The 15593-nt window shown below is 39.9% G+C and overlaps 1 protein-coding gene across 2 annotated transcripts in view; it reads left to right on the plus strand.

The window, feature by feature from the left end:
* The first annotated feature begins 6000 nt into the window (after positions 1 to 6000).
* RGS17 (regulator of G protein signaling 17) overlaps positions 6001 to 15593 on the plus strand; it is an 85923-nt gene continuing 76330 nt past the window's right edge. For both annotated transcript variants that reach the window (XM_057310939.1, XM_026505101.4), the window contains exon 1: positions 6001 to 6157. The gene's annotated coding sequence lies outside the window, so the exon portion shown is untranslated. The remainder of the gene's footprint in view (positions 6158 to 15593) is intronic.

The following is a 15593-nucleotide window of genomic DNA, read 5'->3' on the forward strand; positions in this document are numbered from 1 at the left end:
AACTTTATAGAACTCAACCACACTAATCAAGTTTTCCTATACATATCCTGATACTCTGAACCAACACACCATCATGATACCACATTGTGATTTCCAACCCAAATGCCCTTCCACACATCTCAGCCAATGCAAATGGTTCCCATTCTTTGCAGATCACCTCAAGGGCCACAGTCAGCTATAACCTATGAGCTGAGCATGATCTCTCTAGACTCTACACTACTCACTACTGTGTTTCTTATGTTATAAGTCATTTTGCAATCTTCCCAGAGCTCTGCACAATGCCTTGCATATTGAAGGTGCTTAATATTTTCTAAGTGGCTGTCAACTAAGAGTTTCACAAGTAACTTCCTATTTGAATATTATATTTTAAATCCCTCCTTTCTTGAATTCCTAATACAGATCTGCAAAGCCATTCAAAATTGGTTCCGCGGAACACAAAGGAAGTTCCCACTGGGTACTTCAATGGGTCACTTTGATCATTTGCAATTTCTATGCTGTGCAGTTGAGAGCTCTAATTATAAAACATGCAATTTCCTTTTTCATCATTCTCTGCCCTACCTCCTGGAAAGGAAAAATAATACCACATTATCTCAAGTGTTCTTATTGATTTCTTCTGGTTACTTCATGTATGTAGAGCCTATCTCAGTTCGATTATAAATTCATGTCAAGGATAGGAACATTATTTTCCACTGTACTTCTATTTCCCACAATGCCGGGACAGACGCTTCCTAAGAGCTCTTTGAGTGAGTGGGTGAATGAATTGATGGACAAATGAGACTGGATGGGCAATCATGCACAGTAGTAGGTAAATTCTACTAAAATTCAAATGTGAAGACTCAGGTGAGACTGTGAAAGACTTGCGTATACTACTTTAACGTAGTCACACTGCGAAACTAGTTCACAGGAAATCAAGAAACCACAAAGTCTTTAATAAAGCTTTGACAATGTGAATATAGATTTTCTGATTTGCAACTTCAGTATAGTGCAGCATGGAACTCAAAAGTTAGTCACCGGGCCCTTCTAGATCGTATACACAGTACACACATACACAAAGATATTCATCAACTGTATGCATCTCTGGACTTGCTCTGCCATAAACCAAAGCATAGTAAAGATGTGAGAAACTACTGTGAAATCAAACCACTACCCCTCTCCACCTTCCTTCCATCAAACCCTGGAGGTAGGTCTGACGAAGCAAATGTCTGTTCCACAATCCAGCTACTATCATCTAGAAACGTTCAAAAAGCTCAAGATAATATAACATAGACCACTAAACCCTGAAATTTTTCTCCATCCACAAAGAATCTGACTAGCTGAACATCATCATGTTCTCTGGTTGAGATAAACATTTTGCTATTTTTCCATGGAGGAGCAGAGTATTGTTGTCCAACATTACTCACTAGACAGGAAGTGAATATGCATAGCCCATCAAATTAGCACTTTTATAAAGTACTTGGGGGGACTGAGACTCCAGTCGATATTGTCGAGCCACTGCAGGAATTTATGATGTACAAAATTGAGCATAACTGATAAAAAATCACAAGAAGGTCTTTATATCTGCTTCCATGGACTCATCCAATTATGTTGAGGTATAAATGCACTAATGTCTTTCTAACAGAATAATATTGAAATTTTTAAGTTTAATACTGATAAGCTAAACAATTAAAGAAACATTAATAACCCATAATTTATAAAAATGTACATATAAAATGTGAAAAACTCTATCGTTTTATCTAGGAATCAGACTGTTTCCATCTAAATCAGTTTCCTGAAAAGAATCTGTCTCTAAGGTTTGATTAAAACCAATTGAAGAAACATGGAAAATTCTGTTTACCAAAAGTAAAGAAAAAAGCGTGTTTAAGCAGTCATATTTTAACTATGTTTCTGGTTCCACTGCTGAGAAGTTTGCCTAGATGGAGCAGTCAGGGTTTCCTAGATGGAAGCAAATTTCTTCCTTTTCCCTCTGCTTTTCAAAGGTAAAACTGTTGCTTTTTAAAAAATGAACATGTTGGAAAAGAGAAAACGAAATGTAAAGATGCTACATGATTTCTTCCTGAAATAACCTTCCAACGTTACCAAACCCACTGAGGTAGATTTCAGGTCTCCTAATGATGAAAAAGACCCCTAACTGTGAATAAATGCACCGTAAACATTCTGATGCTCTGTCCTTTCCAATATTTTCTGTCTGCAAATATCTTGCTTACAAATCTCCTGTCTCCCTTACTATGAAGTCATTATACCAAAATCTGCTGCTGTATCCAGATTCTACTTGAAAAATGCATTCGTAATGCTATGGAAATGATCACGATCAAACACTGTTTTTCATAGCTACCACACACAGCTGCTTGATAACGATAAGCCCAAGGAGCTCCGAAATTCTGTACAAAGAGAAGGCATCTCCATGGCTAAAATGAACTGAAATCCATTTCTGACTCATGTAAAATAATTTTATATAACATTTACATTTTTTGCAAAACACTTGCAGACATAATACCAGGCATATGGTAGACATTAATAAAGTTTATTGAATTGACTTATTCCCCCCAAGTCATTATTTGATGCATTGCTGTTGCAAATATTTCCTAAGACCCAGATGTACACATAGATTGCAGGTGATCAAACTCTATGAGGTGAAGGTCATTAAAGCTGTCGTCACTTCCACCCATCTCTTCAACACTCAGTGTAGGCAATACATCCAGTTCCTACAACACTGTCATTGAAGATTCTAGTTAATATATAAAGGATTTCACAACAGATTATAACCGTGAAAGAAAGTCACCAAGAAGTCGCATTTGACTTCAACAAGTAAATTATGGACAGAATGGCCAAACTGTCATAGGTGCAAAACACTGCTCAAACAGCCGTTATTACAGTTTAGAGAAGTCCATGGAAGGAAAAGATCTCTTTTTTGTTGATGATGCTTATAAAGTTGCTTCTAGGAACACGACTCTGGCATCTAGTTTAAATGTGTGACATTGCTGGGCGCCTGGGGGGCTCAGTCAGTTTAAGTGTCTGCCTTAGGCTCAGGTCATGATCCTGGGGTCCTGGGATATAGCTCAGCTCAGCGGGGATTCTGCTTCTCCCTCTACCCTTCCCCCCTGCTCATGATCTCTTTCTCACTGTCTCTCTCTCTCTCTCTCTCTCAAATAAATAAATAAAATCTTTTTAAAAAATTAAAAAATAAATGTGTGACATTGCAAGGAGCCATCTTTGATAGCATGGGCAGAGGAAACGATGTAGTCTATTTGCACTCTTCTGGGAAACAACACGTTCTGATACGCAGCAATGAGGAGCCAAGAAGAAATAACAGGAAAAAGAAAGAATGCTTAAAACAATAAAGAAAGAATGTTTTTTCTCAGTGTGTTATTTATTCATTCAATCATGAATTCATCTGCTAAATCCTGAGTATATACGGTGTGCCGAATTTTGTTCTGAGCACTAGAGATAAAACAGTGAAAAGTGCAATCAAAGCTCTTGAGACACTTTATTCTAGAGGGGGAGAAGGAGATAATAAACAAGTAAACAAATGCAAGCTGACTCAGATAGTGAACAGTATTTGGAAGAAAATAAAGCAAGGGGATGCAAGAGAGAACCTTGGGAAGATTACATTGAATGGTTAGGTAAAGCCTGAGTACGTGATACCTGAACAGAGACTGTAGGATATCAAGGAGCCTACTCTAAAGACAGGCAGAGGACTTAAGTAGTATAAGCTAGACTTATACTAGACTCAAGAAAGTAAAAGCGATAGGCTGATGTGGCTACACTACCAATAGCTGTGGTCTATGGGAGGGAGCATGGTGTAAGAGAAGTAGGCTGGGACAAGATTACCTTGAACCTTCTTGGCAGTGGTAAGGATTAGAGATATTTAAAATACAATAAAAACTCATTGGAGAGTTTTAAGCAGTAACATGACATGATATGATTATGTTTTTAATTTTTTTTTTTAAGTATGCTCCACACCCAGCATGGAGCCCAACACAGGGCTTGATCTCACAACCCTGAGATGGAGACCGGAGCTGAAATCAAGTCTGACACCCAATGACTGAGCCACCCAGGCACCCCAGTGTGATTACGTTTTTAAAAAATCACTCATCTGTCATGTAGAGAATGTGTTGTTTTGGGGTTATGGAAGAGAGACTAATTGGTGGCTTTTGTAGCAGCACCTGTGAGATGGTTATAGCAATGGAGAGGGAGAGATGTGGATGAACTGGGGATACATTCTGGAGGTTGAGACAAGGTGACTTGCTAATTAATTAGATGCGGGGTAAAAAAAAAGAAAGAGAGACAGAACAAAGATAACTTCTAAATTTTGACTAGAGTAACTGGATGGAACAATTTGAAGAGGAACAGGTTTGGAGGGGGTGGATATCTGGAGTTGTGCTTCTGAGATGTCTGTTAAACATAATAATAGCATCTACCTTGTACAGGAAATAAGAAACATATGTAAAACATTTAGATCAGAACCTAGCACACAGTAATGGTTCAATAAATATTAACCAGTACAGTTCTCCTTCTAATGGAGCCATAAACGTAGTTGAGAACATAAAAGTACTCCTGAGATCAGGACTAAAGATATAAATCTGGGAGTGATACAGAGTTTGGGGCTGCCCAAATCATAAAACTTAATTTTTTCAACTTTTGTTTTGAAAAAACTTTTTTTTAATTTATTTTTTTGCATCATGGACCAATACTTCTATAAAATTCAACAAAAATGAATTACTTTACAAATAAAATAAGACATACAAAGTACAACTGACTAATGTGCTTGGATACCAAGGCATGCTCTGAAAGTTTCTAAATAGTACACTCAATTTCTGTACTTATCTCTCATTACAGACCAGTAAGGAACAATTTACAGACCAACACCAGTCCAGGGGATACACTTTGAAGAACACGAGTACCCAGGGCCATGATGTAGCTAGAGAAAGAAGGCCCTGGAGCAAACCCTGAAACATATATTTAACTCAAGTAGATAGAGAAAGGGAGTGGGGGAGGCCAGGAGGGTGTTCAGTAAGGAAGCCTGAAATAAGAATAACATTGTTTGAATGTAGGGGCGCACACAAGCAATGGGAAATTATATATATTTACGAGTAAACAGTTTTAAATGGGTATAAGAAAAAAGCCTAATCATTCCAGCCAGGAACTCACTCCTCTTCCGACAGATGTCACATCTGAAGAGAGACACCCGCTTCCCTAATTCGCCCTCACAAGCACTTCAATTTAATCATCGGAGATGCAATCTAGCGCTCATGATGCATTAAGCATCCAAAGCTTCTTCACTACCAAGCTGGGCTCCGAGAGCGAATGGAACCATTATCAGACCTGATAGTTACCGAGCTGTCCCCAAAGGAACACCTCTGTTAGTAATTCACGACTCTTGCCTTGTCATGGGCTTTTCTCCCTCAAAACTCTGGTTCCAGTGGTCCAGACGCCTGGGACAGAATGTATGCCCCCAGACCAGATCTGAAATAATTCTTAAGGGAAAAGGGTCAGATTTCTGGGTGAGGACCTCAGTAAAGAACAGAACTCTTCATATGGTCGAGTTCTTTGTTGAACAAACTTGCTTAACTCCACAGTTCCTTGAAGCCCCACGCAGGGACTGCTTCCCCTGGGACCCCGCTCCTGCGGCTCCTCCCCTTAAACACAAGCTTCTGGTTTCCAGCAGTCTCCTAAAGCGCACGACAAAATAACGCGGGCTGCGGGCGAACGTGAAGTTGAAGGAGCCCAGGCGACAGAGCCTCTCCAATCAAGGAAGGTTCCCAGGTCCCCGAGGCTCCCGCGAAGCTCAACCGAGACCCCCGCACCGTGGGCGCGGAGCCGAGGCGAGCGCGCGGGGGCCGGGCCGCCGGGAGGGGCGGGGCCGTGACTCACGCGGCCGCGCTGGGGGAAGAAGCGGCACCTTGGGCCGAGCCGGGCGAGGGGCTGCGCCCGCCCGCGGGGCGCATGCGCACTGCCGAGCGTCTCCGGCTCCCTCCCCGCCCACCCTCCCTCCTCCCCTTCCCCTCTCCCCTCCATCCTCGCCTCTCTCCCTCTCTCCTCGCCCGCTGGGTGCTGAAGTTGGGCGGATGGCAGCAAACCCGCTCCGCTAGAGGACCGAGCAGCCCAGCCTCGCGCCCCCGGACCCATCGGTGCGCTGCCCACACCTCCAGGCGACTGGGTAAGATCTTGCCTCTGAAACCGAGCGGTGCTAAGTAAATGACATCAAAATGTCTGCTTTGCACCGATGGATGAATTTTTAAAAGGTGGTGGCTGGGGGAGGTGAAGGAAAGAGGGGGCGGAGAGTGCAACTGCCGGAGCCCAGGCGGGGGTGGCTGCGGGCGCGGGGTTCTCCGCGCTGGCCTCGGCGCACCGGGAGGGAGCGGGGGCCGCGCCGCAGGTTTGGGAAGTTGAATCCCGCGTTGCTGCCACCGCGCGGTCCGCTCTCCGCCCTCCAGCTGCTGCGGAGGGGCTGGGCGAGTGTCCGGCCCGCCCGGGGAGCCCTTGGTTGGGTCCGCGGCGGAGAGCTGGGCGCCTTCGGGGAACCGGCAGAGAGGGCCGGGGGCGGCAGGGACCCCGCGGGGGCGCGAGGTCCTGCGGGATTTTCGTGGTTGTTTGTTAGAAAACCGAATGTGAAATTAGCGGTGCCCAATCGACCGATCACCTCGGGGTGGTATTGTTTTTCTTTCTTTACCTTTAGGGAAATGCACGAACCAGGTGGGGAAGGTGTAAGCCAAAGGGATTGCAAAAATGCATACCTAGAGTATCGGTGAGCTGTGAGAGTGTGTGTGTGTCGGGCGTGGGGGTCTCTTTTGTTCCTCTCCTCCCGTTAGTCGTAGGAAAGGGAGTTCTTGTGTGCTTGGTTTAGGGTAGATTTCACAGCCACCGGGGGGACCAGGAGGAGGAACGCCCACCAAACCCCTTAGCCGCTGCCGCGGTGGGTGTATCCGACTGCCCTGCTGGGGGTGATGATGATTCTTTTTATTATCGATGGAATCACAGTTTAATAGCTGCCTCTTCGCCAGCCTCCTTCCTCCTCTCCTCTTCTCTTCTTGTGCTGCGGCAGAGTCTGGATGCAGACACTCGGCCGTTTCCTCTTCTCCCTACCTCCCCGTCTCGGTGAAAAATGTCGGAGGACTTGAGGATGGCGGAGGGACAGAGCTGGCCTCGGAAGCCGCGGATGGGGAGATGCTCCTCGCGAGCGGGAGGCTGTTGGCAGCGCGTCCCGGGCAGCCCGCGCCAGCCTCGGGTGTCGCTGGGCTCCTGGAGACTGAGGGGGGTCGCCTGGCCAAAAAAGATGCCCGCCGGGCGGAGACCCGCCCTGCGTCCTCCGCCTCCATCCGGAGCCCGGGACACTGCTCACCTGGGACAATCTTACTCGCTCCGGGAAGACTGACCCTGGCTCCTGGCATAGTTTTCCTAACCTCCCTGACCCTTCGATAAACGCCTCCTTCTTCAAAAGAGTCTCTGGAAGGTTTGTCTAGAGAACTTCGCAAGCTTCCCATAGTTCTTTCTTTCTTTCTTTCTTTTTTCTTTCTTTCTTGTTAGATTATTTTACAGGGAGATTATTTCCATCATCGGAAGGCTATCGTAAATAATAGAAATCTTATAGTTTGGTTCCCATCTAGAATAAACATTTCTGAGACTGGATGTCATCTGCATTTCCGGCGTTCATACATACCGGTTTTCCGGGTAATGAATCCTTCTGAAATCATTTAATTGGAGAAATGAGAAACAGTTTTTACTGTTGTAGTGGAAAATAATGTTTTCCTCCGGGTCGCATAGCTCCTAGACACTATGTGTATTAAATAATTTTGGAAACTGAAACACTTTAAATTGTATTTGTTTCTAAAGCCTTTTGTAGTAATAGTAGCAGGTACCCATGAAGTATACATTATAGCACTAAGATCAAATGCAAAGGTGATTTGTACTCATTAGTTTAAATGAATGAGCAGTTGGACCTCCTCCCGTTAAGTTACTGTTATTAAGCCATTTCTTGTGTTAGCATGAACTAAAGCAGTAATTAGCACACTCCTGGGAGAGTAGATTTACTGAGTATTTTTATAATCTTAAAAAACTATATTTAGAGAAACCATGTGAGGGTAGTTTATGATTTTCAGATATGATAAAACAAGTGTTTATTATTATGAAAAGATTGGATGCTATCATTTATTAAATAAGATGAATCTCCATGGCAGTGACATCTGATCTCAGAACTATGGGCACTCATCCTTCCTCCTAAATCTGTAGTCTGAAAGATGAAGAAAACCACCTATTTACAAACAACGTAAGGTATCCGTTGTACCAACTTAGACCTTTTTTGCTCTGGCTTCTCAATGACTCCTTGGTGTTTAGTCCCCTGGGAGGAGTAATAAGAAGAGTTAATTTGCTGTCCGTGTTCAATTCTAAGGCATCCCAGGTTTTCATTCTCAAATAGATATCTTTGCTTTTTGGGATCTCCCTACAAGGTCCAAATTTATTTGAACTCAGTATTGAAAGTCTAAGTTATTGTCTTCCATATGGACTTCTTATACTTTTTCTTAATAATAATATTCCTTAACATTTTCTACCACTAGGGCCTGGGACTTTGTTGACAAGGAGAAATATATATTTATTTATAATATATATATTCTGACTTATTTGATCTTATTATAACAGCCAAGTAAAAGTACATTATCTAAATCTAAATTGATAAAAATTGTGGTTGACTCATAAGCTAAAAAGTAAGAAAGCATTTACCTGTTAATCTTCAGTTGTAGAGACAGTGGCCTTCGTGTTAGAGTCTTTTGCTGAAAGACATGGACTTTTCTGGAAAAGTGGAAGGTGGGCATGGACAAAAGGGCATGGAGCCAAAAGAGATGGAAATCCATCCAACTGCATATCTGCTAAGAATCCTTTTTCTAATAGTCCAGCTCTGCTTACTTAACAATGAAAATATTGTACCACCCAGAAATGCAAATGTATAGCCTGTGCAGGAGAATAATACTGTGTGATGTTAAAAAGCATTTTAGTTCATCTGACTAGTATAATTAGGGTAAAAGTATGAATGCATTTTAGAGGCTTCACAGTGTGTGACATTTACAAGGGGGTGTCCTGGATCCTCAGAAATACAAGTTTTTATGGAAAGCTTAAGAAAAGAAAAAAAAAAAACATTCCTTAGATGTAGCCAGGACTTTCAGCGTTAGACTGACAGTCTCATCTTCCCTATCTCGTTCCCTATCACTTATCCCCCAAAGACTTTCCTAATATCCAAAGAAAGTCATTTATACTGGTTCTTCTGCTATTGTGCCAATGCCTAGCACAGTATCTGGCAAAAGGCAGGTGTTAAATAAGTATTTCTTAAATGAATAAATGTTGCAGAATTGACATGGCTCATGAAAGCCTTTGGGATGACATTTATTAAAAGGAGTGCCCATGCTCATTACTAAGTACACTAATTTGAGATCCTAAACATCCTGTTCATGGTCGTACATCTTTGAAGGAAGCAATTTTTAGAATCGTCACTTTGTGAATATGCATACTTTTCATGTAACATTTATATTCTTGATTTGTTAACAAATTATAAAGGCACTGTATGCTTATTTTAGATCCCCTAGAGCACATAAAAATATATGAAATGGAAAATTAAAATTACGTGGACGGAAATGGATATGATGAATAGGAACTTTGGGTCAAGCTAACCTTAGCTTACGTCCTGGATTCTCCATGTAAGAGCTTTCTCAGGGTGGTCAAGTTACTTACCTGTTCTGAGTCTCAGTTTCTTCAGATAGTCAACAGGGATAAAGACCCACCTCCTAAGATGTTTGGAAGCATAAATGTAATGCAGTGTATATAAGGCTCTGGACATGTGCCTGGCATGTACTAAGAACTTACAATTATCCCAGTGCCTCAACAATTGCTATTGAAATTACAGGGTAGTTTACCATTATGCATAATATGTACTATTTTTTAAAGAATTAGAACCATATTGTGGAATTTCGTACTTGCTTTTTAAAAAATTAACATTACTTTGTTGGTGTTTCCCAAAAATTAAAACTGGCATTTAATGCCAGTTTTGGTATTTTTAATACAATTAGTAATTGGAAAATAATTCAACATATGGGCAGCTTAATTTACTTAGCCATCGTTTTATTTTCAGATTTTTATGTTACTTCCCATATTTTACTATTGTAACTCATGTCCATCCTTATGCCTGGCTTTTGTCTGCATATCTGTGTAGTGTGTGTGTGTGTGTGTGTGTGTGTGTAGATTGATGCTTAGCCAAAACCTCTAGTTCTCACCAACATAATATCATCTTTGAAAAATCTTTGCTACCTTAATAGGTGAAAATGGTATTTTTCAAACTTCTATTTCTTTTGTTACTAATAATGCTAATAACTTTTTTGACATGTCCTTTTTTTTTTTTTTTTGGTGTTTAAGAATGGTTTGTTCAAGTCTTTTGCCCATTTTTGTATTGGTATTCTGGTATATTTTTCTTATTTATTCAAGTGCTAATGTGAATTTTAAAAAATGGCTGGAGCCAACAAAGAAAGAAAATGCTTAGTGACAAAGAGGGCATGTGGCAGAGACTCCCGAGATCCTGGTGGCTGAACTGGTCTGTGGCTCCGCTGGAGTGGAGCAAACATCACCAAAGTCTGGAGCTGGATCAGCCACAGGATTAGGGCTGCTGTGGTGTCCATAACATAGTGCCACCTGCCGCTGTACCTGGGCTTTCCAAAGGGTCCAGTCCCGTCCAGAAGCCCAGGGTCACTTAGTAGTTGGGGTCTGCTGTTTTTCTCTTTGGGCACTGTGCACACACATACTCACGCCTTGCTACGTGATCAGTTCCCAGATGTTCATGGATTGTTTCTGTCATTGCCAGTGCTGTAGGAGAAGTTTTGGGTTTTCCTGAGATTTAAAAAGGAAATATAGGAGTAGCTGGAGGACCTGTGGGGCGTTCATTGAAATTTCTCATCAGAAGTCAATCAATTAAGTTGAATTATAAAACTGTATCAGATTGGAATCATATCTTATCTCAAATTTTCAGCTGGAGGTAAAATTTAAATATTTAAAAGGTGAGAATCTCATCTAGTCTCCTAATGAGTTCTGTGTCTATGGTGTTTCACATGATTCAGCATTCTTATAAGCTCCTGGTTTTGACTTTTTAAATTCTATAATTTTTGACAAATTTGGTTTCAAAAGCTTGAGTATTTAGCTGGAGAAATCTGCAAAGTCCCTTAGATAAGAAACTACCTAGAAAGGGTAAACTGTTATATGACCGCTGGTTCCAGTTTATCAAACATAGTAAAACCTCAGTAATTCAGCATCAGTGAACTTGGAATTTATAATGAATGGGAGGCCCCAACAGGAAAAGCAGTAAGTTGTGGTGGAACAGGAAATTTATTTCAAAGAGAACTGGATTTGAATTCTTGCTCTACTCTTTACCAGATGTGCAGGCTTTTTCATTAAATTATATAAGTGCTTCATACTTGAAATTCTAAACATGACTAATAATTATCTAAAATCTCTCCGAATTTCTTAAACTTTGTGTTTGCGATTTTTTTAAATCTGTGCAATAAATATAATTTTATTACAGACAATGAATGTGGTTCACAAAGCAAATATTTACTTCCTTGTATCAGGTCACAGGCTTTTCATAGTACTGCTGATTGTCTATTGAAATACAAAGGTTATAATTCAAAAGCCATGACATTACAATAAAACAGACACAACCCAAGGGAAATTATGACATAAATGAAATGAGCAGGTAAGTGTTTATTTCATTTCTTCAATTATCTCAGGTCTTCCCAATGGTATAGTGAGTTAAATCCAGTGAAAACTCTTTTGTTAAAGTTGACAACACCGTCCCTATTTATTTCTAGTCTCAGTGAAAGGCAGGGGCTTGTTTTTGGTGTATAATGAAAGGCTATATAATCTAGAGATTTTATGAATCAGTTTTGGTTCTAGGAAGATAAACCCATGTCTCCATCCTGTTTCTTTCACCTCTTCCACTTATTCAGGCTTCAGTGAATCAAAATGAACAAGGATTTTAAAGTCTGCTATATGAAAAGTGGCATCTATGTGATTTAATTTAGAAGATGTGAAAAAGCATGCGGAAAATCACCCTTGAAAGAAAGACACTTTTTTAAAGCAGAGAATGTAATTCTGTAGAAGGAACCCAGGTTTGGGATTCACATAACCAGAGATTTAGCCTTAACCTTGTTGAGCCTTGATAATCATCATATATAAAATTGAAGACCTGGTAGTGTATACCTCAAAAATGTGCAAGGATTAAGTGAAATTATGTCTGCAAAAATGCTTCAAATACTGGCAGTCACTGTGAAAGTGTTAGATACTGCACTAGAGTTAAATCATTTAAATTAATCCAAGAAACATCATGTAGATGGTAAGTGCTTGAAGGGATTTTAATTTCTTGCCAGTATTTGTCTTCACTAATGGGTCCTTATTAATGTTGAAGCTGTTCTCTGTGTGTTTGCTGTCTTATCTTTTCCTGACCAGCTTGTTTAACCAACCAGTGAAATGAACATCCATTCATTCATAAACACTCTTGAGCACCTACTACGTGCCAGACTCTGTGATAAGGTTTTCGAGTGCAGAAGTTAATTAAACATGGCCCCTTTGTGCAAGGGCTTCACATATAAAATTCTTCAATTTATTATTTTTGCTTCTATCTAGTGAGCACTGATCATTCTGTTTACAAATCCTAACTAAATATGAGGTGGAAGTAATGAGTGAGGATCTCCTTAGGATCCAGCAATTTTAGACTGACTGACCTCAAAGTGTAGACTTCTCTCCCCCAAATGAAAGCAACTAAGCAGGGACTTAGATAAGGGGAAGGGAAAGCAGGAAGTGGCTCTCACTGGTGTATGATTTAACAACCGCCTCCACATCCAGACAACAAAAGACTGGAGGCTTAATGCTCTTTGTGAATCCACCCCAACTCCATTTCTCCCTCATTAAAGTAAAGAAAATGTCTATATACATCTGTACTGTGCCCTTCCCCCCCCCCCTTAAAAATTATCCTGGATGGTTGTTAAAATATAATTTAAGGTATATTAAAATGTTGGGGGAGGGGTGAGCAAAGGGAACCAGAGAGAGTGATACTCCCACTTTCCTTAGGGTTCACATTTCCTGTGCAATAAAAATATAAAGTTTTCTCCTGATACTATTGTAGTTCCTTCTTTGATTATAATCTTTCCATAATGTAGTAAATTAACCAGAAATCCAGAATACTCTTTTCAGTAAAAAAAAATTACGTTTGATTTTGGAGAAGGAAAACCATTTTCACCTACTTGTTGAAATCATTAGGGTCACCTCTTAACCTAGCAACTAGATGTCTCCTTATCTAGGAACATTTGATATCATTTATAAAATCAGGGTAAAGACTTCAAATCCTCCCTAGATAAATGTGAATTTATCAGGGTAAAGACTTCAAATCCTCCCTAGATAAATGTGAATTTATTCATTACTACATACAATGAAAGACATTGACATTATGAATGAATTAACTTGAAGGTAAGCTGCACCCTTGTTTCAGCCCCTAAATTTAACTTGCTTGTCATTAAGCCTTTAACTGTGCTGTTAATAAGTAACCATATGTGATAATTTGAGATTTGAACCTATTTCTTTCTCAGTTTATTTCTGCACAGCACTGCCATACCATGCAGCATTTTCCTGTGCCCTGTGAGTTTAGTATGATCAAGACTTAAATAAAACAGGAAAAACCAATATTTTTAATGGGGACACGAAGGCATAGACATACCATAAAACAATACAGTGACCTGGTTAACTTACTTATGACTAACTGAATGTTATATTTTGGAGTATTAAATACTCTAATGTAAATTAGAGTATTAAATATTCCATTGTAAATTGGAGTATTATCTTCCCCTACAGTGTGGGTGAAGCTTGACATTTGACTTCCCTTTTCTCTCTTTTTATCATTATTAGTATGCTTGGTAATATAAGTATTATTTCTGAATAGATAAATCGAAAAGAAAGGAGTAGCAGTTTTTTTATATATCTCACATTTTATAGAAAATAGGTGTTCGTTATTTTACATAATTTTTTAGGGTAGTTACGTAAGTTTTGCCCGATACTTAAAACATATTGAGAACTTACATATTAAATCTATCAGGATAAGAAAATAAAACAAAACAAGCCAGCTGTTTTATTCTCTTCTGGTAGTCAGGAATTAACTGGCCTTTTCACCTCTGTTAGTTTATGAGTAAATAATATTGGCCATTTTGATTTAAGCTATCAGAGCCCGTGTCTTAATCTGCTCAGGTCCAGTAATCTGTTTTTGCTGTCGAAGGAATATTTTAGACTAAATGATATTTAGTAAGTCCGATGCCCAATGACCCACCTATATTTATATAAATGCTGGATATTGTGGAAGGATATACTTATTTATCATTTTTAGTGCTAAAAACCAAGAGATAGAGAATCCTTCTTTACCAGTATTGTCTTCAAAGTTTAATATTTTGAAAAGGTGATTTTATGTGTCCATGTCTGAGTGTATGTGTGCATTTCTCTTTTTTGTTCATTGGTTGATAGCGAGAAACCTGGGGCCTGTGTAATCATAGCCAAGTGTTTAGGAGGAAAAGATGCGTACTTTAGAGTACAAGGAGAAGAACCAATGAGGTAAGAAGGAAAGTCAAGTAAAAGAAAGACTGGTCTCAGCAAACAAGACTATTAGCTAAAAACTCATTATCTCTTCAAGTATAATATCATTCAATATATTATTACGTAATCCTGCTATATTATGTAACTACTTCCAATTTCATGAATTCATGTGACCTAATCTTAAGCAGGTAATTTTTTTTCATTAATTCAGTAATTTCATTGACTGAACATCTGAGTAATGCAAGTGGTGTTTTATGATGTACAATTTCATTAAATAAATGTTAATTCCAGGAAGGAAAAAATGAGAAGCACTTTTCTTGACCTGACATAGGTTATGTGGAATAGTTAAAAATACTTGTAGGTAATACCAAAATTCACTCACATCTATTAAAAATCTGCTCCAAATTTTTCTTTTTAAATGTAACTACTCCAAAGTCCATCTTAAATAAAATCGGTTTTATTTTTGTGATATAAAGAGACCTTTACATTTTGATTTAAAATACCAGCAACGAATAAACGCACATGCTAATTTTTGTTTTATTGAGCAGTGGGTACTGCGGTGGCTTAATGGCGAAACTATGAAGATTTCGATTGGGGGTGGGGGCAGTGACAAGTGTGTTTGGAGATTACCTGCTCCTTGGCATTCAGATTATTTTTAAGGGAACGGGGATTTATGGCTTACTAGGATCACTGCACTGAGTTACTCAGTGATGCTGCTGGTTACAACCAAAATCAACTTTGGCATTTGGTGTGCTGACCTCTGACCCCTAGCCCTGGGAGTTTTAGCCTGGTTAGATCTCAGGGAAGAAGAAAGAGTGCATGTGCTTGAGGGTAGAGCCCGCAATCTAAAAAAATGAAATCAGAGGCAGGCAGAAATAATGGAGAGAGTGATCTTTCGGTGCACCTGTCAATACGGCCTGTGTGGGTCTGGTTTTTCAAGTATTTGCCTTAGATTGCCAAGTTTTCTTTAGGGTTAGCTTGTCATCAGTTTC

Source organism: Ursus arctos, unplaced genomic scaffold (assembly GCF_023065955.2).
Source record: "Ursus arctos isolate Adak ecotype North America unplaced genomic scaffold, UrsArc2.0 scaffold_13, whole genome shotgun sequence".
NCBI classification, from domain to species: Eukaryota; Metazoa; Chordata; class Mammalia; order Carnivora; family Ursidae; genus Ursus; species Ursus arctos.